This window comes from Anomaloglossus baeobatrachus, chromosome 1 (assembly GCF_048569485.1).
Source record: "Anomaloglossus baeobatrachus isolate aAnoBae1 chromosome 1, aAnoBae1.hap1, whole genome shotgun sequence".
In the NCBI taxonomy this organism is placed as follows: domain Eukaryota; kingdom Metazoa; phylum Chordata; class Amphibia; order Anura; family Aromobatidae; genus Anomaloglossus; species Anomaloglossus baeobatrachus.
In genome coordinates, this window is record NC_134353.1 from 283,799,515 (window position 1) to 283,823,090 (window position 23,576).

The 23,576-nt window shown below is 38.1% G+C and overlaps 13 non-coding genes across 13 annotated transcripts; 6 read left to right on the plus strand and 7 right to left on the minus strand.

Annotated features, from left to right (window-relative positions):
• Positions 1–70: 70 nt before the first annotated feature.
• TRNAF-GAA (transfer RNA phenylalanine (anticodon GAA)) lies at positions 71–143 on the minus strand. Its single transcript has one exon. It is a non-coding gene; the product is annotated as a tRNA-Phe (tRNA).
• A 916-nt stretch (positions 144–1,059) lies between these two features.
• TRNAL-CAG (transfer RNA leucine (anticodon CAG)) lies at positions 1,060–1,142 on the plus strand. The gene has a single exon. It is a non-coding gene; the product is annotated as a tRNA-Leu (tRNA).
• A 4,570-nt stretch (positions 1,143–5,712) lies between these two features.
• Positions 5,713–5,795, plus strand: TRNAL-CAG (transfer RNA leucine (anticodon CAG)). The gene has a single exon. It is a non-coding gene; the product is annotated as a tRNA-Leu (tRNA).
• Positions 5,796–7,047: 1,252 nt separating this feature from the next.
• Positions 7,048–7,120, minus strand: TRNAF-GAA (transfer RNA phenylalanine (anticodon GAA)). Its single transcript has one exon. It is a non-coding gene; the product is annotated as a tRNA-Phe (tRNA).
• Positions 7,121–10,366: 3,246 nt separating this feature from the next.
• Positions 10,367–10,449, plus strand: TRNAL-CAG (transfer RNA leucine (anticodon CAG)). The gene has a single exon. It is a non-coding gene; the product is annotated as a tRNA-Leu (tRNA).
• Positions 10,450–12,474: 2,025 nt separating this feature from the next.
• TRNAF-GAA (transfer RNA phenylalanine (anticodon GAA)) lies at positions 12,475–12,547 on the minus strand. The gene has a single exon. It is a non-coding gene; the product is annotated as a tRNA-Phe (tRNA).
• A 141-nt stretch (positions 12,548–12,688) lies between these two features.
• TRNAL-CAG (transfer RNA leucine (anticodon CAG)) lies at positions 12,689–12,771 on the plus strand. The gene has a single exon. It is a non-coding gene; the product is annotated as a tRNA-Leu (tRNA).
• Positions 12,772–14,023: 1,252 nt separating this feature from the next.
• On the minus strand, positions 14,024–14,096 carry TRNAF-GAA (transfer RNA phenylalanine (anticodon GAA)). The gene has a single exon. It is a non-coding gene; the product is annotated as a tRNA-Phe (tRNA).
• A 1,475-nt stretch (positions 14,097–15,571) lies between these two features.
• Positions 15,572–15,644, minus strand: TRNAF-GAA (transfer RNA phenylalanine (anticodon GAA)). The gene has a single exon. It is a non-coding gene; the product is annotated as a tRNA-Phe (tRNA).
• A 701-nt stretch (positions 15,645–16,345) lies between these two features.
• On the minus strand, positions 16,346–16,418 carry TRNAF-GAA (transfer RNA phenylalanine (anticodon GAA)). Its single transcript has one exon. It is a non-coding gene; the product is annotated as a tRNA-Phe (tRNA).
• Positions 16,419–17,119: 701 nt separating this feature from the next.
• TRNAF-GAA (transfer RNA phenylalanine (anticodon GAA)) lies at positions 17,120–17,192 on the minus strand. The gene has a single exon. It is a non-coding gene; the product is annotated as a tRNA-Phe (tRNA).
• Positions 17,193–21,204: 4,012 nt separating this feature from the next.
• On the plus strand, positions 21,205–21,287 carry TRNAL-CAG (transfer RNA leucine (anticodon CAG)). The gene has a single exon. It is a non-coding gene; the product is annotated as a tRNA-Leu (tRNA).
• A 698-nt stretch (positions 21,288–21,985) lies between these two features.
• Positions 21,986–22,068, plus strand: TRNAL-CAG (transfer RNA leucine (anticodon CAG)). Its single transcript has one exon. It is a non-coding gene; the product is annotated as a tRNA-Leu (tRNA).
• The last annotated feature ends 1,508 nt before the right edge of the window (positions 22,069–23,576 follow it).

The following is a 23,576-nucleotide window of genomic DNA, read 5'->3' on the forward strand; positions in this document are numbered from 1 at the left end:
GAATGAAAATCTTGCTAAATGCATATGGAGAAAGAACTTTATCTCAAATCACTCATACTTAAAAACAGCGTGCTGAAACCCGGGATCGGACCAGGGACCTTTAGATCTTCAGTCTAACGCTCTCCCAACTGAGCTATTTCAGCAACCTACAAAGTTAAAGCTACAGCATTGCAAGGCAAACTCAAAGGCGTTAATAAATTTTCAGTTCAAAATTTGCCTTTTTTTGGGGCCAAACAAAAAATGTGTTTGTTTTTAGAAAGTGTGAATTTTCCACAGTTGTGCTTGTCAGGATGGCCGAGCGGTCCAAGGCGCTGTGTTCATGTCGCAGTCTCTACTTGAGGCGTGGGTTTGAATCCCACTTCTGACAGGTTTCTGTTACATTACAATAATGTTTTTTTTTTTTTTCATTTTCACTATGTCCCTCTGTCACAATTCAGACATTTCCACAAACCAGATTAGTCCAAGGACAAAGCCAATGAGAACCCTCTGGATCCTCAATCCTGTCTGTCACAATCATGTTGTTCTCTGCTGCACTATCAGTAAGAAGAGGGAGGTGGAAAATCTCATAAAATAAACCTCAAGATACACAAAATCTTAAAGATCCTTAGCACTTTATGTTGATATTTCTCAGATTTTTTCTCCGATTTCCTCCATACTACTTCGACTTCAACTTAATTTTTCAGTATAACTACTTTCATTTTCTTCTCGCATTAGTGACTGTTCTGAAAAGAGATACTTAAAACTGTTTTTTTCAGGTATATCTGCACTTCACAAAGAATGAAAATCTTGCTAAATGCATATGGAGAAAGAACTTTATCTCAAATCACTCATACTTAAAAACAGCGTGCTGAAACCCAGGATCGGACCAGGGACCTTTAGATCTTCAGTCTAACGCTCTCCCAAGTGAGCTATTTCAGCAACCTACAAAGTTAAAGCTACAGCATTGCAAGGCAAACTCAAAGGCGTTAATACATTTTCAGTTCAAAATTTGCATTTTTTTGGGGCCAAACAAAAAATGTGTTTGTTTTTAGAAAGTGTGAATTTTCCACAGTTGTGCTTGTCAGGATGGCCGAGCGGTCCAAGGCGCTGCGTTCAGGTCGCAGTCTCTACTTGAGGCGTGGGTTCGAATCCCACTTCTGACAGGTTTCTGTTACATTACAATCATGGTTTTTTTTTTCATTTTCACTATGTCCCTCTGTCACAATTCAGACATTTCCACAAACCAGATTAGTCCAAGGACAAAGCCAATGAGAACCCTCTGGATCATCAATCCTGTCTGTCACAATCATGTTGTTCTCTGCTGCACTATCAGTAAGAAGAGGGAGGTGAAAAATCTCATAAAATAAACCTCAAGATACACAAAATCTTAAAGATCCTTAGTACTTTATGTTGATATTTCTCAGATTTTTTTTTCTGATTTCCTCCATACTACTTCGACTTCAACTTAATTTTTCAGTATAACTACTTTCATTTTCTTCTCGCATTAGTGACTGTTCTGAAAAGAGATACTTAAAACTGTTTTTTTCAGGTATATCTGCACTTCACAAAGAATGAAAATCTTGCTAAATGCATATGGAGAAAGAACTTTATCTCAAATCACTCATACTTAAAAACAGCATGCTGAAACCCGGGATCGGACCACGGACCTTTAGATCTTCAGTCTAACGCTCTCCCAACTGAGCTATTTCAGCAACCTACAAAGTTAAAGCTACAGCATTGCAAGGCAATCTCAAAGGCGTTAATAAATTTTCAGTTCAAAATTTGCCTTTTTTTGGGGCCAAACAAAAAATGTGTTTGTTTTTAGAAAGTGTGAATTTTCCACAGTTGTGCTTGTCAGGATGGCCGAGCGGTCCAAGGCGCTGCGTTCAGGTCGCAGTCTCTACTTGAGGCGTGGGTTCGAATCCCACTTCTGAAAGGTTTCTGTTACATTACAATCATGTTTTGTTTTTTTTTCATTTTCACTATGTCCCTCTGTCACAATTAAGACATTTCCACAAACCAGATTAGTCCAAGGACAAAGCCAATGAAAACCCTCTGGATCCTCAATCCTGTCTGTCACAATCATGTTGTTCTCTGCTGCGCTATCAGTAAGAAGAGGGAGGTGGAAAATCTCATAAAATAAACCTCAAGATACACAAAATCTTAAAGATCCTTAGCACTTTATGTTGATATTTCTCAGATTTTTTCTCCGATTTCCTCCATACTACTTCGACTTCAACTTAATTTTTCAGTATAACTACTTTCATTTTCTTCTCGCATTAGTGACTGTTCTGAAAAGAGATACTTAAAACTGTTTTTTTCAGGTATATCTGCACTTCACAAAGAATGAAAATCTTGCTAAATGCATATGGAGAAAGAACTTTATCTCAAATCACTCATACTTAAAAACAGCGTGCTGAAACCCAGGATCGGACCAGGGACCTTTAGATCTTCAGTCTAACGCTCTCCCAACTGAGCTATTTCAGCAACCTACAAAGTTAAAGCTACAGCATTGCAAGGCAAACTCAAAGGCGTTAATACATTTTCAGTTCAAAATTTGCATTTTTTTGGGGCCAAACAAAAAATGTGTTTGTTTTTAGAAAGTGTGAATTTTCCACAGTTGTGCTTGTCAGGATGGCCGAGCGGTCCAAGGCGCTGCGTTCAGGTCGCAGTCTCTACTTGAGGTGTGGGTTCGAATCCCACTTCTGACAGGTTTCTGTTACATTACAATCATGTTTTGGTTTTTTTTCATTTTCACTATGTCCCTCTGTCACAATTCAGACATTTCCACAAACCAGATTAGTCCAAGGACAAAGCCAATGAAAACCCTCTGGATCCTCAATCCTGTCTGTCACAATCATGTTGTTCTCTGCTGCACTACCAGTAAGAAGAGGGAGGTGAAAAATCTCATAAAATAAACCTCAAGATACACAAAATCTTAAAGATCCTTAGCACTTTATGTTGATATTTCTCAGATTTTTTCTCCGATTTCCTCCATACTACTTCGACTTCAACTTAATTTTTCAGTATAACTACTTTCATTTTCTTCTCGCATTAGTGACTGTTCTGAAAAGAGATACTTAAAACTGTTTTTTTCAGGTATATCTGCACTTCACAAAGAATGAAAATCTTGCTAAATGCATATGGAGAAAGAACTTTATCTCAAATCACTCATACTTAAAAACAGCGTGCTGAAACCCAGGATCGGACCATGGACCTTTAGATCTTCAGTCTAACGCTCTCCCAACTGAGCTATTTCAGCAACCTACAAAGTTAAAGCTACAGCATTGCAAGGCAAACTCAAAGGCGTTAATACATTTTCAGTTCAAAATTTGCATTTTTTTGGGGCCAAACAAAAAATGTGTTTGTTTTTAGAAAGTGTGAATTTTCCACAGTTGTGCTTGTCAGGATGGCCGTGCGGTCCAAGGCGCTGCGTTCAGGTCGCAGTCTCCATTTGAGGCGTGGGTTCGAATCCCACTTCTGACAGGTTTCTGTTACATTACAATCATGGTTTTTTTTTTTTCATTTTCACTATGTCCCTCTGTCACAATTTAGACATTTCCACAAACCAGATTAGTCCAAGGACAAAGCCAATGAGAACCCTCTGGATCCTCAATCCTGTCTGTCCCAATCATGTTGTTCTCTGCTGCACTACCAGTAAGAAGAGGGAGGTGAAAAATCTCATAAAATAAACCTCAAGATACACAAAATCTTAAAGATCCTTAGCACTTTATGTTGATATTTCTCAGATTTTTTTTCTGATTTCCTCCATACTACTTCGACTTCAACTTAATTTTTCAGTATAACTACTTTCATTTTCTTCTCGCATTAGTGACTGTTCTGAAAAGAGATACTTAAAACTGTTTTTTTCAGGTATATCTGCACTTCACAAAGAATGAAAATCTTGCTAAATGCATATGGAGAAAGAACTTTATCTCAAATCACTCATACTTAAAAACAGCATGCTGAAACCCAGGATCGGACCAGGGACCTTTAGATTTTCAGTCTAACGCTCTCCCAACTGAGCTATTTCAGCAACCTACAAAGTTAAAGCTACAGCATTGCAAGGCAAACTCAAAGGCGTTAATAAATTTTCAGTTCAAAATTTGCCTTTTTTTGGGGCCAAACAAAAAATGTGTTTGTTTTTAGAAAGTGTGAATTTTCCACAGTTGTGCTTGTCAGGATGGCCGAGTGGTCCAAGGCGCTGTGTTCAGGTCGCAGTCTCTACTTGAGGCGTGGGTTTGAATCCCACTTCTGACAAGTTTCTGTTACATTACAATCATGTTTTGTTTTTTTTTCATTTTCACTATGTCCCTCTGTCACAATTCAGACATTTCCACAAACCAGATTAGTCCAAGGACAAAGCCAATGAGAACCCTCTGGATCCTCAATCCTGTCTGTCACAATCATGTTGTTCTCTGCTGCACTATCAGTAAGAAGAGGGAGGTGAAAAATCTCATAAAATAAACCTCAAGATACACAAAATCTTAAAGATCCTTAGCACTTTATGTTGATATTTCTCATATTTTTTTTCTGATTTCCTCCATACTACTTCGACTTCGACGTCAACTTAATTTTTCAGTATAACTACTTTCATTTTCTTCTCGCATTAGTGACTGTTCTGAAAAGAGATACTTAAAACTGTTTTTTTCAGGTATATCTGCACTTCACAAAGAATGAAAATCTTGCTAAATGCATATGGAGAAAGAACTTTATCTCAAATCACTCATACTTAAAAACAGCGTGCTGAAACCCGGGATCGGACCAGGGACCTTTAGATTTTCAGGTTAACGCTCTCCCAACTGAGCTATTTCAGCAACCTACAAAGTCAAAACTACAGCATTGCAAGGCAAACTCAAAGGCGTTAATACATTTTCAGTTCAAAATTTGCATTTTTTTGGGGCCAAACAAAAAATGTGTTTGTTTTTAGAAAGTGTGAATTTTCCACAGTTGTGCTTGTCAGGATGGCCGAGCGGTCCAAGGCGCTGCGTTCAGGTCGCAGTCTCTACTTGAGGCATGGGTTCGAATCCCACTTCTGACAGGTTTCTGTTACATTACAATCATGTTTTGTTTTTTTTTCATTTTCACTATGTCCCTCTGTCACAATTCAGACATTTCCACAAACCAGATTAGTCCAAGGACAAAGCCAATGAGAACCCTCTGGATCCTCAATCCTGTCTGTCACAATCATGTTGTTCTCTGCTGCACTATCAGTAAGAAGAGGGAGGTGAAAAATCTCATAAAATAAACCTCAAGATACACAAAATCTTAAAGATCCTTAGCACTTTATGTTGATATTTCTCATATTTTTTTTCTGATTTCCTCCATACTACTTCGACTTCAACTTAATTTTTCAGTATAACTACTTTCATTTTCTTCTCGCATTAGTGACTGTTCTGAAAAGAGATACTTAAAACTGTTTTTTTCAGGTATATCTGCACTTCACAAAGAATGAAAATCTTGCTAAATGCATATGGAGAAAGAACTTTATCTCAAATCACTCATACTTAAAAACAGCATGCTGAAACCCGGGATCGGACCACGGACCTTTAGATCTTCAGTCTAACGCTCTCCCAACTGAGCTATTTCAGCAACCTACAAAGTTAAAGCTACAGCATTGCAAGGCAAACTCAAAGGCGTTAATAAATTTTCAGTTCAAAATTTGCCTTTTTTTGGGGCCAAACAAAAAATGTGTTTGTTTTTAGAAAGTGTGAATTTTCCACAGTTGTGCTTGTCAGGATGGCCGAGCGGTCCAAGGCGCTGCGTTCAGGTCGCAGGCTCTACTTGAGGCGTGGGTTCGAATCCCACTTCTGACAGGTTTCTGTTACATTACAATCATGTTTTGTTTTTTTTTCATTTTCACTATGTCCCTCTGTCACAATTCAGACATTTCCACAAACCAGATTAGTCCAAGGACAAAGCCAATGAGAACCCTCTGGATCCTCAATCCTGTCTGTCACAATCATGTTGTTCTCTGCTGCACTATCAGTAAGAAGAGGGAGGTGGAAAATCTCATAAAATAAACCTCAAGATACACAAAATCTTAAAGATCCTTAGCACTTTATGTTGATATTTCTCAGATTTTTTCTCCGATTTCCTCCATACTACTTCGACTTCAACTTAATTTTTCAGTATAACTACTTTCATTTTCTTCTCGCATTAGTGACTGTTCTGAAAAGAGATACTTAAAACTGTTTTTTTCAGGTATATCTGCACTTCACAAAGAATGAAAATCTTGCTAAATGCATATGGAGAAAGAACTTTATCTCAAATCACTCATACTTAAAAACAGCGTGCTGAAACCCAGGATCGGACCATGGACCTTTAGATCTTCAGTCTAACGCTCTCCAAACTGAGCTATTTCAGCAACCTACAAAGTTAAAGCTACAGCATTGCAAGGCAAACTCAAAGGCGTTAATACATTTTCAGTTCAAAATTTCCATTTTTTTGGGGCCAAACAAAAAATGTGTTTGTTTTTAGAAAGTGTGAATTTTCCACAGTTGTGCTTGTCAGGATGGCCGTGCGGTCCAAGGCGCTGTGTTCAGGTCGCAGTCTCCACTTGAGGCGTGGGTTCGAATCCCACTTCTGACAGGTTTCTGTTACATTACAATCATGGTTTTTTTTTTTTCATTTTCACTATGTCCCTCTGTCACAATTCAGACATTTCCACAAACCAGATTAGTCCAAGGACAAAGCCAATGAGAACCCTCTGGATCCTCAATCCTGTCTGTCACAATCATGTTGTTCTCTGCTGCACTACCAGTAAGAAGAGGGAGGTGAAAAATCTCATAAAATAAACCTCAAGATACACAAAATCTTAAAGATCCTTAGCACTTTATGTTGATATTTCTCAGATTTTTTTTCTGATTTCCTCCATACTACTTCGACTTCAACTTAATTTTTCAGTATAACTACTTTCATTTTCTTCTCGCATTAGTGACTGTTCTGAAAAGAGATACTTAAAACTGTTTTTTTCAGGTATATCTGCACTTCACAAAGAATGAAAATCTTGCTAAATGCATATGGAGAAAGAACTTTATCTCAAATCACTCATACTTAAAAACAGCATGCTGAAACCCGGGATCGGACCAGGGACCTTTAGATTTTCAGTCTAACGCTCTCCCAACTGAGCTATTTCAGCAACCTACAAAGTTAAAGCTACAGCATTGCAAGGCAAACTCAAAGGCGTTAATAAATTTTCAGTTCAAAATTTGCCTTTTTTTGGGGCCAAACAAAAAATGTGTTTGTTTTTAGAAAGTGTGAATTTTCCACAGTTGTGCTTGTCAGGATGGCCAAGCGGTCCAAGGCGCTGTGTTCAGGTCGCAGTCTCTACTTGAGGCGTGGGTTCGAATCCCACTTCTGACAGGTTTCTGTTACATTACAATCATGGTTTGTTTTTTTTTCATTTTCACTATGTCCCTCTGTCACAATTCAGACATTTCCACAAACCAGATTAGTCCAAGGACAAAGCCAATGAGAACCCTCTGGATCCTCAATCCTGTCTGTCACAATCATGTTGTTCTCTGCTGCACTATCAGTAAGAAGAGGGAGGTGGAAAATCTCATAAAATAAACCTCAAGATACACAAAATCTTAAAGATCCTTAGCACTTTATGTTGATATTTCTCAGATTTTTTCTCCGATTTCCTCCATACTACTTCGACTTCGACGTCAACTTAATTTTTCAGTATAACTACTTTCATTTTCTTCTCGCATTAGTGACTGTTCTGAAAAGAGATACTTAAAACTGTTTTTTTCAGGTATATCTGCACTTCACAAAGAATGAAAATCTTGCTAAATGCATATGGAGAAAGAACTTTATCTCAAATCACTCATACTTAAAAACAGCGTGCTGAAACCCGGGATCGGACCAGGGACCTTTAGATTTTCAGGTTAACGCTCTCCCAACTGAGCTATTTCAGCAACCTACAAAGTCAAAGCTACAGCATTGCAAGGCAAACTCAAAGGCGTTAATACATTTTCAGTTCAAAATTTGCATTTTTTTGGGGCCAAACAAAAAATGTGTTTGTTTTTAGAAAGTGTGAATTTTCCACAGTTGTGCTTGTCAGGATGGCCGAGCGGTCCAAGGCGCTGCGTTCAGGTCGCAGTCTCTACTAGAGGCATGGGTTCGAATCCCACTTCTGACAGGTTTCTGTTACATTACAATCATGTTTTGTTTTTTTTTCATTTTCACTATGTCCCTCTGTCACAATTCAGACATTTCCACAAACCAGATTAGTCCAAGGACAAAGCCAATGAGAACCCTATGGATACTCAATCCTGTCTGTCACAATCATGTTGTTCTCTGCTGCACTATCAGTAAGAAGAGGGAGGTGAAAAATCTCATAAAATAAACCTCAAGATACACAAAATCTTAAAGATCCTTAGCACTTTATGTTGATATTTCTCATATTTTTTTTCTGATTTCCTCCATACTACTTCGACTTCAACTTAATTTTTCAGTATAACTACTTTCATTTTCTTCTCGCATTAGTGACTGTTCTGAAAAGAGATACTTAAAACTGTTTTTTTCAGGTATATCTGCACTTCACAAAGAATGAAAATCTTGCTAAATGCATATGGAGAAAGAACTTTATCTCAAATCACTCATACTTAAAAACAGCGTGCTGAAACCCAGGATCGGACCAGGGACCTTTAGATCTTCAGTCTAACGCTCTCCCAACTGAGCTATTTCAGCAACCTACAAAGTTAAAGCTACAGCATTGCAAGGCAAACTCAAAGGCGTTAATACATTTTCAGTTCAAAATTTGCATTTTTTTGGGGCCAAACAAAAAATGTGTTTGTTTTTAGAAAGTGTGAATTTTCCACAGTTGTGCTTGTCAGGATGGCCGAGCGGTCCAAGGCGCTGTGTTCAGGTCGCAGTCTCTACTTGAGGCGTGGGTTCGAATCCCACTACTGACAGGTTTCTGTTACATTACAATCATGTTTTGTTTTTTTTTCATTTTCACTATGTCCCTCTGTCACAATTCAGACATTTCCACAAACCAGATTAGTCCAAGGACAAAGCCAATGAAAACCCTCTGGATCCTCAATCCTGTCTGTCACAATCATGTTGTTCTCTGCTGCACTATCAGTAAGAAGAGGGAGGTGGAAAATCTCATAAAATAAACCTCAAGATACACAAAATCTTAAAGATCCTTAGCACTTTATGTTGATATTTCTCAGATTTTTTCTCCGATTTCCTCCATACTACTTCGACTTCAACTTAATTTTTCAGTATAACTACTTTCATTTTCTTCTCGCATTAGTGACTGTTCTGAAAAGAGATACTTAAAACTGTTTTTTTCAGGTATATCTGCACTTCACAAAGAATGAAAATCTTGCTAAATGCATATGGAGAAAGAACTTTATCTCAAATCACTCATACTTAAAAACAGCGTGCTGAAACCCAGGATCGGACCAGGGACCTTTAGATCTTCAGTCTAACGCTCTCCCAACTGAGCTATTTCAGCAACCTACAAAGTTAAAGCTACAGCATTGCAAGGCAAACTCAAAGGCGTTAATACAATTTCAGTTCAAAATTTGCATTTTTTTGGGGCCAAACAAAAAATGTGTTTGTTTTTAGAAAGTGTGAATTTTCCACAGTTGTGCTTGTCAGGATGGCCGTGCGGTCCAAGGCGCTGCTTTCAGGTTGCAGTCTCTACTTGAGGCGTGGGTTCGAATCCCACTTCTGACAGGTTTCTGTTACATTACAATCATGTTTTTTTTTTTTTCATTTTCACTATGTCCCTCTGTCACAATTCAGACATTTCCACAAACCAGATTAGTCCAAGGACAAAGCCAATAAGAACCCTCTGGATCTTCAATCCTGTCTGTCACAATCATGTTGTTCTCTGCTGCACTATCAGTAAGAAGAGGGAGGTGAAAAATCTCATAAAATAAACCTCAAGATACACAAAATCTTAAAGATCCTTAGCACTTTATGTTGATATTTCTCAGATTTTTTCTCCGATTTCCTCCATACTACTTCGACTTCAACTTAATTTTTCAGTATAACTACTTTCATTTTCTTCTCGCATTAGTGACTGTTCTGAAAAGAGATACTTAAAACTGTTTTTTTCAGGTATATCTGCACTTCACAAAGAATGAAAATCTTGCTAAATGCATATGGAGAAAGAACTTTATCTCATATCACTCATAATTAAAAACAGCGTGCTGAAACCCGGGGTCGGACCATGGACCTTTAGATCTTCAGTCTAACGCTCTCCCAACTGAGCTATTTCAGCAACCTACAAAGTTAAAGCTACAGCATTGCAAAGCAAACTCAAAGGCGTTAATAAATTTTCAGTTCAAAATTTGCCTTTTTTTGGGGCCAAACAAAAAATGTGTTTGTTTTTAGAAAGTGTGAATTTTCCACAGTTGTGCTTGTCAGGATGGCCGAGCGGTCCAAGGCGCTGCGTTCAGGTCGCAGTCTCTACTTGAGGCGTGGGTTCGAATCCCACTTCTGACAGGTTTCTGTTACATTACAATCATGTTTTGTTTTTTTTTCATTTTCACTATGTCCCTCTGTCACAATTCAGACATTTCCACAAACCAGATTAGTCCAAGGACAAAGCCAATGAAAACCCTCTGGATCCTCAATCCTGTCTGTCATAATCATGTTGTTCTCTGCTACACTATCAGTAAGAAGAGGGAGGTGGAAAATCTCATAAAATAAACCTCAAGATACACAAAATCTTAAAGATCCTTAGCACTTTATGTTGATATTTCTCTGATTTTTTCTCCGATTTCCTCCATACTACTTCGACTTCAACTTAATTTTTCAGTATAACTACTTTCATTTTCTTCTCGCATTAGTGACTGTTCTGAAAAGAGATACTTAAAACTGTTTTTTTCAGGTATATCTGCACTTCACAAAGAATGAAAATCTTGCTAAATGCATATGGAGAAAGAACTTTATCTCAAATCACTCATACTTAAAAACAGCGTGCTGAAACCCAGGATCGGACCAGGGACCTTTAGATCTTCAGTCTAACGCTCTCCCAACTGAGCTATTTCAGCAACCTACAAAGTTAAAGCTACAGCATTGCAAGGCAAACTCAAAGGCGTTAATACAATTTCAGTTCAAAATTTGCATTTTTTGGGGCCAAACAAAAAATGTGTTTGTTTTTAGAAAGTGTGAATTTTCCACAGTTGTGCTTGTCAGGATGGCCGTGCGGTCCAAGGCGCTGCGTTCAGGTTGCAGTCTCTACTTGAGGCGTGGGTTCGAATCCCACTTCTGACAGGTTTCTGTTACATTACAATCATGTTTTTTTTTTTTTCATTTTCACTATGTCCCTCTGTCACAATTCAGACATTTCCACAAACCAGATTAGTCCAAGGACAAAGCCAATGAGAACCCTCTGGATCCTCAATCCTGTCTGTCACAATCATGTTGTTCTCTGCTGCACTATCAGTAAGAAGAGGGAGGTGAAAAATCTCATAAAATAAACCTCAAGATACACAAAATCTTAAAGATCCTTAGCACTTTATGTTGATATTTCTCAGATTTTTTCTCCGATTTCCTCCATACTACTTCGACTTCAACTTAATTTTTCAGTATAACTACTTTCATTTTCTTCTCGCATTAGTGACTGTTCTGAAAAGAGATACTTAAAACTGTTTTTTTCAGGTATATCTGCACTTCACAAAGAATGAAAATCTTGCTAAATGCATATGGAGAAAGAACTTTATCTCATATCACTCATAATTAAAAACAGCGTGCTGAAACCCGGGATCGGACCAGGGACCTTTAGATCTTCAGTCTAACGCTCTCCCAACTGAGGTATTTCAGCAACCTACAAAGTTAAAGCTACAGCATTGCAAGGCAAACTCAAAGGCGTTAATACATTTTCAGTTCAAAATTTGCATTTTTTTGGGGCCAAACAAAAAATGTGTTTGTTTTTAGAAAGTGTGCATTTTCCACAGTTGTGCTTGTCAGGATGGCCGAGCGGTCCAAGGCACTGCGTTCAGGTCGCAGTTTCTACTTGAGGTGTGGGTTCGAATCCCACTTCTGACAGGTTTCTGTTACATTACAATCATGTTTTTTCTTTTTTCATTTTCACTATGTTCCTCTGTCACAATTCAGACATTTCCACAAACCAGATTAGTCCAAGGACAAAGCCAATGAGAACCCTCTGGATCCTCAATCCTGTCTGTCACAATCATGTTGTTCTCTGCTGCACTATCAGTAAGAAGAGGGAGGTGAAAAATCTCATAAAATAAACCTCAAGATACACAAAATCTTAAAGATCCTTAGCACTTTATGTTGATATTTCTCAGATTTTTTTTCTGATTTCCTCCATACTACTTCGACTTCAACTTAATTTTTCAGTATAACTACTTTCATTTTCTTCTCGCATTAGTGACTGTTCTGAAAAGAGATACTTAAAACTGTTTTTTTCAGGTATATCTGCACTTCACAAAAAATGAAAATCTTGCTATATGCATATGGAGAAAGAACTTTATCTCAAATCACTCATACTTAAAAACAGCGTGCTGAAACCCGGGTTCGGACCAGGGACCTTTAGATCTTCAGTCTAACGCTCTCCCAACTGAGCTATTTCAGCAACCTACAAAGTTAAAGCTACAGCATTGCAAGGCAAACTCAAAGGCGTTAATAAATTTTCAGTTCAAAATTTGCCTTTTTTTGGGGCCAAACAAAAAATGTGTTTGTTTTTAGAAAGTGTGAATTTTCCACAGTTGTGCTTGTCAGGATGGCCGAGCGGTCCAAGGCGCTGCGTTCAGGTCGCAGTCTCTACTTGAGGCGTGGGTTCGAATCCCACTTCTGACAGGTTTCTGTTACATTACAATCATGTTTTTTCTTTTTTCATTTTCACTATGTTCCTCTGTCACAATTCAGACATTTCCACAAACCAGATTAGTCCAAGGACAAAGCCAATGAGAACCCTCTGGATCCTCAATCCTGTCTGTCACAATCATGTTGTTCTCTGCTGCACTATCAGTAAGAAGAGGGAGGTGAAAAATCTCATAAAATAAACCTCAAGATACACAAAATCTTAAAGATCCTTAGCACTTTATGTTGATATTTCTCAGATTTTTTTTCTGATTTCCTCCATACTACTTCGACTTCAACTTAATTTTTCAGTATAACTACTTTCATTTTCTTCTCGCATTAGTGACTGTTCTGAAAAGAGATACTTAAAACTGTTTTTTTCAGGTATATCTGCACTTCACAAAGAATGAAAATCTTGCTAAATGCATATGGAGAAAGAACTTTATCTCAAATCACTCATACTTAAAAATAGCGTGCTGAAACCCGGGTTTGGACCAGGGACCTTTAGATCTTCAGTCTAACGCTCTCCCAACTGAGCTATTTCAGCAACCTACAAAGTTAAAGCTACAGCATTGCAAGGCAAACTCAAAGGCGTTAATAAATTTTCAGTTCAAAATTTGCCTTTTTGTGGGGCCAAACAAAAAATGTGTTTGTTTTTAGAAAGTGTGAATTTTCCACAGTTGTGCTTGTCAGGATGGCCGAGCGGTCCAAGGCGCTGCGTTCAGGTCGCAGTCTCTACTTGAGGCGTGGGTTCGAATCCCACGTCTGACAGGTTTCTGTTACATTACAATCATGTTTTGTTTTTTTTTCATTTTCACTATGTCCCTCTGTCACAATTCAGACATTTCCACAAACCAGATTAGTCCAAGGACAAAGCTAATGAGAACCCTCTGGATCCTCAATCCTGTCTGTCACAATCATGTTGTTCTCTGCTGCACTATCAGTAAGAAGAGGGAGGTGGAAAATCTCATAAAATAAACCTCAAGATACACAAAATCTTAAAGATCCTTAGCACTTTATGTTGATATTTCTCAGATTTTTTCTCCGATTTCCTCCATACTACTTCGACTTCAACTTAATTTTTCAGTATAACTACTTTCATTTTCTTCTCGCATTAGTGACTGTTCTGAAAAGAGATACTTAAAACTGTTTTTTTCAGGTATATCTGCACTTCACAAAGAATGAAAATCTTGCTAAATGCATATGGAGAAAGAACTTTATCTCAAATCACTCATACTTAAAAACAGCATGCTGAAACCCGGGATCGGACCAGGGACCTTTAGATCTTCAGTCTAACGCTCTCCCAACTGAGCTATTTCAGCAACCTACAAAGTTAAAGCTACAGCATTGCAAGGCAAACTCAAAGGCGTTAATACATTTTCAGTTCAAAATTTGCCTTTTTTTGGGGCCAAACACAAAATGTGTTTGTTTTTAGAAAGTGTGAATTTTCCACAGGTGTGCTTGTCAGGATGGCCGAGCGGTCCAAGGCGCTGCGTTCAGGTCGCAGTCTCTACTTGAGGCGTGGGTTCGAATCTCACTTCTGACAGGTTTCTGTTACATTACAATCATGTTTTTTTTTTTTTCATTTTCACTATGTCCCTCTGTCACAATTCAGACATTTCCACAAACCAGATTATTCCAAGGACAAAGCCAATGAGAACCCTCTGGATCCTCAATCCTGTCTGTCACAATCATGTTGTTCTCTGCTGCACTATCAGTAAGAAGAGGGAGGTGAAAAATCTCATAAAATAAACCTCAAGATACACAAAATCTTAAAGATCCTTAGCACTTTATGTTGATATTTCTCAGATTTTTTTTCTGATTTCCTCCATACTACTTCGACTTCAACTTAATTTTTCAGTATAACTACTTTCATTTTCTTCTCGCATTAGTGACTGTTCTGAAAAGAGATACTTAAAACTGTTTTTTTCAGGTATATCTGCACTTCACAAAGAATGAAAATCTTGCTAAATGCATATGGAGAAAGAACTTTATCTCAAATCACTCATACTTAAAAACAGCATGCTGAAACCCGGGATCGGACCAGGGACCTTTAGATCTTCAGACTAACGCTCTCCCAACTGAGCTATTTCAGCAACCTACAAAGTTAAAGCTACAGCATTGCAAGGCAAACTCAAAGGCGTTAATAAATTTTCAGTTTAAAATTTGCCTTTTTTGGGGCCAAACAAAAAATGTGTTTGTTTTTAGAAAGTGTGAATTTTCCACAGTTGTGCTTGTCAGGATGGCCGAGCGGTCCAAGGCGTTGCGTTCAGGTCGCAGTCTCTACTTGAGGCGTGGGTTTGAATCCCACTTCTGACAAGTTTCTGTTACATTACAATCATGTTTTGTTTTTTTTTCATTTTCACTATGTCCCTCTGTCACAATTCAGACATTTCCACAAACCAGATTAGTCCAAGGACAAAGCCAATGAGAACCCTCTGGATCCTCAATCCTGTCTGTCACAATCATGTTGTTCTCTGCTGCACTATCAGTAAGAAGAGGGAGGTGAAAAATCTCATAAAATAAACCTCAAGATACACAAAATCTTAAAGATCCTTAGCACTTTATGTTGATATTTCTCAGATTTTTTCTCCGATTTCCTCCATACTACTTCGACTTCAACTTAATTTTTCAGTATAACTACTTTCATTTTCTTCTCGCATTAGTGACTGTTCTGAAAAGAGATACTTAAAACTGTTTTTTTCAGGTATATCTGCACTTCACAAAGAATGAAAATCTTGCTAAATGCATATGGAGAAAGAACTTTATCTCAAATCACTCATACTTAAAAACAGCGTGCTGAAACCCGGGATCGGACCAGGGACCTTTAGATCTTCAGTCTAACGCTCTCCCAACTGAGCTATTTCAGCAACCTACAAAGTTAAAGCTACAGCATTGCAAGGCAAACTCAAAGGCGTTAATACATTTTCAGTTTAAAATTTGCCTTTTTTGGGGCCAAACAAAAAATGTGTTTGTTTTTAGAAAGTGTGAATTTTCCACAGTTGTGCTTGTCAGGATGGCCGAGCGGTCCAAGGCGCTGCGTTCAGGTCGCAGTCTCTACTTGAGGCGTGGGTTTGAATCCCACTTCTGACAAGTTTCTGTTACATTACAATCATGTTTTGTTTTTTTTTCATTTTCACTATGTCCCTCTGTCACAATTCAGACATTTCCACAAACCAGATTAGTCCAAGGACAAAGCCAATGAGAACCCTCTGGATCCTCAATCCTGTCTGTCACAATCATGTTGTTCTCTGCTGCACTATCAGTAAGAAGAGGGAGGTGAAAAATCTCATAAAATAAACCTCAAGATACACAAAATCTTAAAGATCCTTAGCACTTTATGTTGATATTTCTCAGATTTTTTTTCTGATTTCCTCCATACTACTTCGACTTCAATTTAATTTTTCAGTATAACTACTTTCATTTTCTTCTCGCATTAGTGACTGTTCTGAAAAGAGATACTTAAAACTGTTTTTTTCAGGTATATCTGCACTTCACAAAGAATGAAAATCTTGCTAAATGCATATGGAGAAAGAACTTTATCTCAAATCACTCATACTTAAAAACAGCGTGCTGAAACCCGGGATCGGACCAGGGACCTTTAGATCTTCAGTCTAACGCTCTCCCAACTGAGCTATTTCAGCAACCTACAAAGTTAAAGCTACAGCATTGCAAGGCAAACTCAAAGGCGTTAATACATTTTCAGTTCAAAATTTGCATTTTTTTGGGGCCAAACAAAAAATGTGTTTGTTTTTAGAAAGTGTGAATTTTCCACAGTTGTGCTTGTCAGGATGGCCGAGCGGTCCAAGGCGCTGCGTTCAGGTCGCAGTCTCTACTTGAGGCGTGGGTTCGAATCTCACTTCTGACAAGTTTCTGTTACATTACAATCATGTTTTTTTTTTTTTCATTTTCACTATGTCCCTCTGTCACAATTCAGACATTTCCACAAACCAGATTAGTCCAAGGACAAAGCCAATGAGAACCCTCTGGATCCTCAATCCTGTCTGTCACAATCATGTTGTTCTCTGCTGCACTATCAGTAAGAAGAGGGAGGTGAAAAATCTCATAAAATAAACCTCAAGATACACAAAATCTTAAAGATCCTTAGCACTTTATGTTGATATTTCTCAGATTTTTTTTCTGATTTCCTCCATACTACTTCGACTTCAACTTAATTTTTCAGTATAACTACTTTCATTTTCTTCTCGCATTAGTGACTGTTCTGAAAAGAGATACTTAAAACTGTTTTTTTCAGGTATATCTGCACTTCACAAAGAATGAAAATCTTGCTAAATGCATATGGAGAAAGAACTTTATCTCAAATCACTCATACTTAAAAACAGCGTGCTGAAACCCGGGATCGGACCAGGGACCTTTAGATCTTCAGTCTAACGCTCTCCCAACTGAGCTATTTCAGCAACCTACAAAGTTAAAGCTACAGCATTGCAAGGCAAACTCAAAGGCGTTAATAAATTTTCAGTTTAAAATTTGCCTTTTTTGGGGCCAAACAAAAAATGTGTTTGTTTTTAGAAAGTGTGAATTTTCCACAGTTGTGCTTGTCAGGATGGCCGAGCGGTCCAAGGCGTTGCGTTCAGGTCGCAGTCTCTACTTGAGGCGTGGGTTTGAATCCCACTTCTGACAAGTTTCTGTTACATTACAATCATGTTTTGTTTTTTTTCATTTTCACTATGTCCCTCTGTCACAATTCAGACATTTCCACAAACCAGATTAGTCCAAGGACAAAGCCAATGAGAACCCTCTGGATCCTCAATCCTGTCTGTCACAATCATGTTGTTCTCTGCTGCACTATCAGTAAGAAGAGGGAGGTGAAAAATCTCATAAAATAAACCTCAAGATACACAAAATCTTAAAGATCCTTAGCACTTTATGTTGATATTTCTCAGATTTTTTCTCCGATTTCCTCCATACTACTTCGACTTCAACTTAATTTTTCAGTACAACTACTTTCATTTTCTTCTCGCATTAGTGACTGTTCTGAAAAGAGATACTTAAAACTGTTTTTTTCAGGTATATCTGCACTTCACAAAGAATGAAAATCTTGCTAAATGCATATGGAGAAAGAACTTTATCTCAAATCACTCATACTTAAAAACAGCGTGCTGAAACCCGGGATCGGACCAGGGACCTTTGGATCTTCAGTCTAACGCTCTCCCAACTGAGCTATTTCAGCAACCTACAAAGTTAAAGCTACAGCATTGCAAGGCAAACTCAAAGGCGTTAATAAATTTTCAGTTCAAAATTTGCCTTTTATTGGGGCCAAACAAAAAATGTGTTTGTTTTTAGAAAGTGTGAATTTTCCACAGTTGTGCTTGTCAGGATGGCCGAGCGGTCCAAGGCGCTGCGTTCAGGTCGCAGTCTCTACTTGAGGCGTGGGTTTGAATCCCACTTCTGACAGGTTTCTGTTACATTACAATCATGTTTTGTTTTTTTTTCATTTTCACTATGTCCCTCTGTCACAATTCAGACATTTCCACAAACCAGATTAGTCCAAGGACAAAGCCAATGAGAACCCTCTGGATCCTCAATCCTGTCTGTCACAATCATGTTGTTCTCTGCTGCACTATCAGTAAGAAGAGGGAGGTGAAAAATCTCATAAAATAAACCTCAAGATACACAAAATCTTAAAGATCCTTAGCACTTTATGTTGATATTTCTCAGATTTTTTTTCTGATTTCCTCCATACTACTTCGACTTCAACTTAATTTTTCAGTATAACTACTTTCATTTTCTTCTCGCATTAGTGACTGTTCTGAAAAGAGATACTTAAAACTGTTTTTTTCAGGTATATCTGCACTTCACAAAGAATGAAAATCTTGCTAAATGCATATGGAGAAAGAACTTTATCTCAAATCACTCATACTTAAAAACAGCGTGCTGAAACCCGGGATCGGACCAGGGACCTTTAGATCTTCAGTCTAATGCTCTCCCAACTGAGCTATTTCAGCAACCTACAAAGTTAAAGCTACAGCATTGCAAGGCAAACTCAAAGGCGTTAATAAATTTTCAGTTCAAAATTTGCCTTTTTTTGGGGCCAAACAAAAAATGTGTTTGTTTTTAGAAAGTGTGAATTTTCCACAGTTGTGCTTGTCAGGATGGCCGAGCGGTCCAAGGTGCTGCGTTTAGGTCGCAGTCTCTACTTGAGGCGTGGGTTCGAATCCCACTTCTGACAGGTTTCTGTTACATTACAATCATGTTTTGTTTTTTTTTCATTTTCACTATGTCCCTCTGTCACAATTCAGACATTTCCACAAACCAGATTAGTCCAAGGACAAAGCCAATGAGAACCCTCTGGATCCTCAAGCCTGTCTGTCACAATCATGTTGTTCTCTGCTGCACTATCAGTAAGAAGAGGGAGGTGGAAAATCTCATAAAATAAACCTCAAGATACACAAAATCTTAAAGATCCTTAGCACTTTATGTTGATATTTCTCAGATTTTTTCTCCGATTTCCTCCATACTACTTCGACTTCAACTTAATTTTTCAGTATAACTACTTTCATTTTCTTCTCGCATTAGTGACTGTTCTGAAAAGAGATACTTAAAACTGTTTTTTTCAGGTATATCTGCACTTCACAAAGAATGAAAATCTTGCTAAATGCATATGGAGAAAGAACTTTATCTCAAATCACTCATACTTAAAAACAGCGTGCTGAAACCCGGGATCGGACCAGGGACCTTTGGATCTTCAGTCTAACGCTCTCCCAACTGAGCTATTTCAGCAACCTACAAAGTTAAAGCTACAGCATTGCAAGGCAAACTCAAAGGCGTTAATAAATTTTCAGTTTAAAATTTGCCTTTTTTGGGGCCAAACAAAAAATGTGTTTGTTTTTAGAAAGTGTGAATTTTCCACAGTTGTGCTTGTCAGGATGGCCGAGCGGTCCAAGGCGCTGCGTTCAGGTCGCAGTCTCTACTTGAGGCGTGGGTTTGAATCCCACTTCTGACAGGTTTCTGTTACATTACAATCATGTTTTGTTTTTTTTTCATTTTCACTATGTCCCTCTGTCACAATTCAGATATTTCCACAAACCAGATTAGTCCAAGGACAAAGCCAATGAGAACCCTCTGGATCCTCAAGCCTGTCTGTCACAATCATGTTGTTCTCTGCTGCACTATCAGTAAGAAGAGGGAGGTGGAAAATCTCATAAAATAAACCTCAAGATACACAAAATCTTAAAGATCCTTAGCACTTTATGTTGATATTTCTCAGATTTTTTCTCCGATTTCCTCCATACTACTTCGACTTCAACTTAATTTTTCAGTATAACTACTTTCATTTTCTTCTCGCATTAGTGACTGTTCTGAAAAGAGATACTTAAAACTGTTTTTTTCAGGTATATCTGCACTTCACAAAGAATGAAAATCTTGCTAAATGCATATGGAGAAAGAACTTTATCTCAAATCACTCATACTTAAAAACAGCGTGCTGAAACCCGGGATCGGACCAGGGACCTTTGGATCTTCAGTCTAACGCTCTCCCAACTGAGCTATTTCAGCAACCTACAAAGTTAAAGCTACAGCATTGCAAGGCAAACTCAAAGGCGTTAATAAATTTTCAGTTTAAAATTTGCCTTTTTTGGGGCCAAACAAAAAATGTGTTTGTTTTTAGAAAGTGTGAATTTTCCACAGTTGTGCTTGTCAGGATGGCCGAGCGGTCCAAGGCGCTGCGTTCAGGTCGCAGTCTCTACTTGAGGCGTGGGTTTGAATCCCACTTCTGACAGGTTTCTGTTACATTACAATCATGTTTTGTTTTTTTTTCATTTTCACTATGTCCCTCTGTCACAATTCAGACATTTCCACAAACCAGATTAGTCCAAGGACAAAGCCAATGAGAACCCTCTGGATCCTCAATCCTGTCTGTCACAATGATGTTGTTCTCTGCTGCACTATCAGTAAGAAGAGGGAGGTGAAAAATCTCATAAAATAAACCTCAAGATACACAAAATCTTAAAGATCCTTAGCACTTTATGTTGATATTTCTCAGATTTTTTTTCTGATTTCCTCCATACTACTTCGACTTCAACTTAATTTTTCAGTATAACTACTTTCATTTTCTTCTCGCATTAGTGACTGTTCTGAAAAGAGATACTTAAAACTGTTTTTTTCAGGTATATCTGCACTTCACAAAGAATGAAAATCTTGCTAAATGCATATGGAGAAAGAACTTTATCTCAAATCACTCATACTTAAAAACAGCGTGATGAAACCCGGGATCGGACCAGGGACCTTTAGATCTTCAGTATAACGCGCTCCCAACTGAGCTATTTCAGCAACCTACAAAGTTAAAGCTACAGCATTGCAAGGCAAACTCAAAGGCGTTAATACATTTTCAGTTCAAAATTTGCCTTTTTTTGGGGCCAAACAAAAAATGTGTTTGTTTTTAGAAAGTGTGAATTTTTCACAGTTGTGCTTGTCAGGATGGCCGAGCGGTCCAAGGCGCTGCGTTCAGGTCGCAGTCTCTACTTGAGGCGTGGGTTCGAATCCCACTTCTGACAGGTTTCTGTTACATTACAATCATGTTTTGTTTTTTTTTCATTTTCACTATGTCCCTCTGTCACAATTCAGACATTTCCACAAACCAGATTAGTCCAAGGACAAAGCCAATGAGAACCCTCTGGATCCTCAATCCTGTCTGTCACAATCATGTTGTTCTCTGCTGCACTATCAGTAAGAAGAGGGAGGTGGAAAATCTCATAAAATAAACCTCAAGATACACAAAATCTTAAAGATCCTTAGCACTTTATGTTGATATTTCTCAGATTTTTTCTCCGATTTCCTCCATACTACTTCGACTTCGACGTCAACTTAATTTTTCAGTATAACTACTTTCATTTTCTTCTCGCATTAGTGACTGTTGTGAAAAGAGATACTTAAAACTGTTTTTTTCAGGTATATCTGCACTTCACAAAGAATGAAAATCTTGCTAAATGCATATGGAGAAAGAACTTTATCTCAAATCACTCATACTTAAAAACAGCGTGCTGAAACCCGGGATCGGACCAGGGACCTTTAGATTTTCAGGTTAACGCTCTCCCAACTGAGCTATTTCAGCAACCTACAAAGTCAAAGCTACAGCATTGCAAGGCAAACTCAAAGGCGTTAATACATTTTCAGTTCAAAATTTGCATTTTTTTGGGGCCAAACAAAAAATGTGTTTGTTTTTAGAAAGTGTGAATTTTCCACAGTTGTGCTTGTCAGGATGGCCGAGCGGTCCAAGGCGCTGCGTTCAGGTCGCAGTCTCTACTAGAGGCATGGGTTCGAATCCCACTTCTGACAGGTTTCTGTTACATTACAATCATGTTTTGTTTTTTTTTCATTTTCACTATGTCCCTCTGTCACAATTCAGACATTTCCACAAACCAGATTAGTCCAAGGACAAAGCCAATGAGAACCCTATGGATACTCAATCCTGTCTGTCACAATCATGTTGTTCTCTGCTGCACTATCAGTAAGAAGAGGGAGGTGAAAAATCTCATAAAATAAACCTCAAGATACACAAAATCTTAAAGATCCTTAGCACTTTATGTTGATATTTCTCATATTTTTTTTCTGATTTCCTCCATACTACTTCGACTTCAACTTAATTTTTCAGTATAACTACTTTCATTTTCTTCTCGCATTAGTGACTGTTCTGAAAAGAGATACTTAAAACTGTTTTTTTCAGGTATATCTGCACTTCACAAAGAATGAAAATCTTGCTAAATGCATATGGAGAAAGAACTTTATCTCAAATCACTCATACTTAAAAACAGCGTGCTGAAACCCAGGATCGGACCAGGGACCTTTAGATCTTCAGTCTAACGCTCTCCCAACTGAGCTATTTCAGCAACCTACAAAGTTAAAGCTACAGCATTGCAAGGCAAACTCAAAGGCGTTAATACATTTTCAGTTCAAAATTTGCATTTTTTTGGGGCCAAACAAAAAATGTGTTTGTTTTTAGAAAGTGTGAATTTTCCACAGTTGTGCTTGTCAGGATGGCCGAGCGGTCCAAGGCGCTGCGTTCAGGTCGCAGTCTCTACTTGAGGCGTGGGTTCGAATCCCACTACTGACAGGTTTCTGTTACATTACAATCATGTTTTGTTTTTTTTTCATTTTCACTATGTCCCTCTGTCACAATTCAGACATTTCCACAAACCAGATTAGTCCAAGGACAAAGCCAATGAGAACCCTCTGGATCCTCAAGCCTGTCTGTCACAATCATGTTGTTCTCTGCTGCACTATCAGTAAGAAGAGGGAGGTGGAAAATCTCATAAAATAAACCTCAAGATACACAAAATCTTAAAGATCCTTAGCACTTTATGTTGATATTTCTCAGATTTTTTCTCCGATTTCCTCCATACTACTTCGACTTCAACTTAATTTTTCAGTATAACTACTTTCATTTTCTTCTCGCATTAGTGACTGTTCTGAAAAGAGATACTTAAAACTGTTTTTTTCAGGTATATCTGCACTTCACAAAGAATGAAAATCTTGCTAAATGCATATGGAGAAAGAACTTTATCTCAAATCACTCATACTTAAAAACAGCGTGCTGAAACCCGGGATCGGACCAGGGACCTTTGGATCTTCAGTCTAACGCTCTCCCAACTGAGCTATTTCAGCAACCTACAAAGTTAAAGCTACAGCATTGCAAGGCAAACTCAAAGGCGTTAATAAATTTTCAGTTTAAAATTTGCCTTTTTTGGGGCCAAACAAAAAATGTGTTTGTTTTTAGAAAGTGTGAATTTTCCACAGTTGTGCTTGTCAGGATGGCCGAGCGGTCCAAGGCGCTGCGTTCAGGTCGC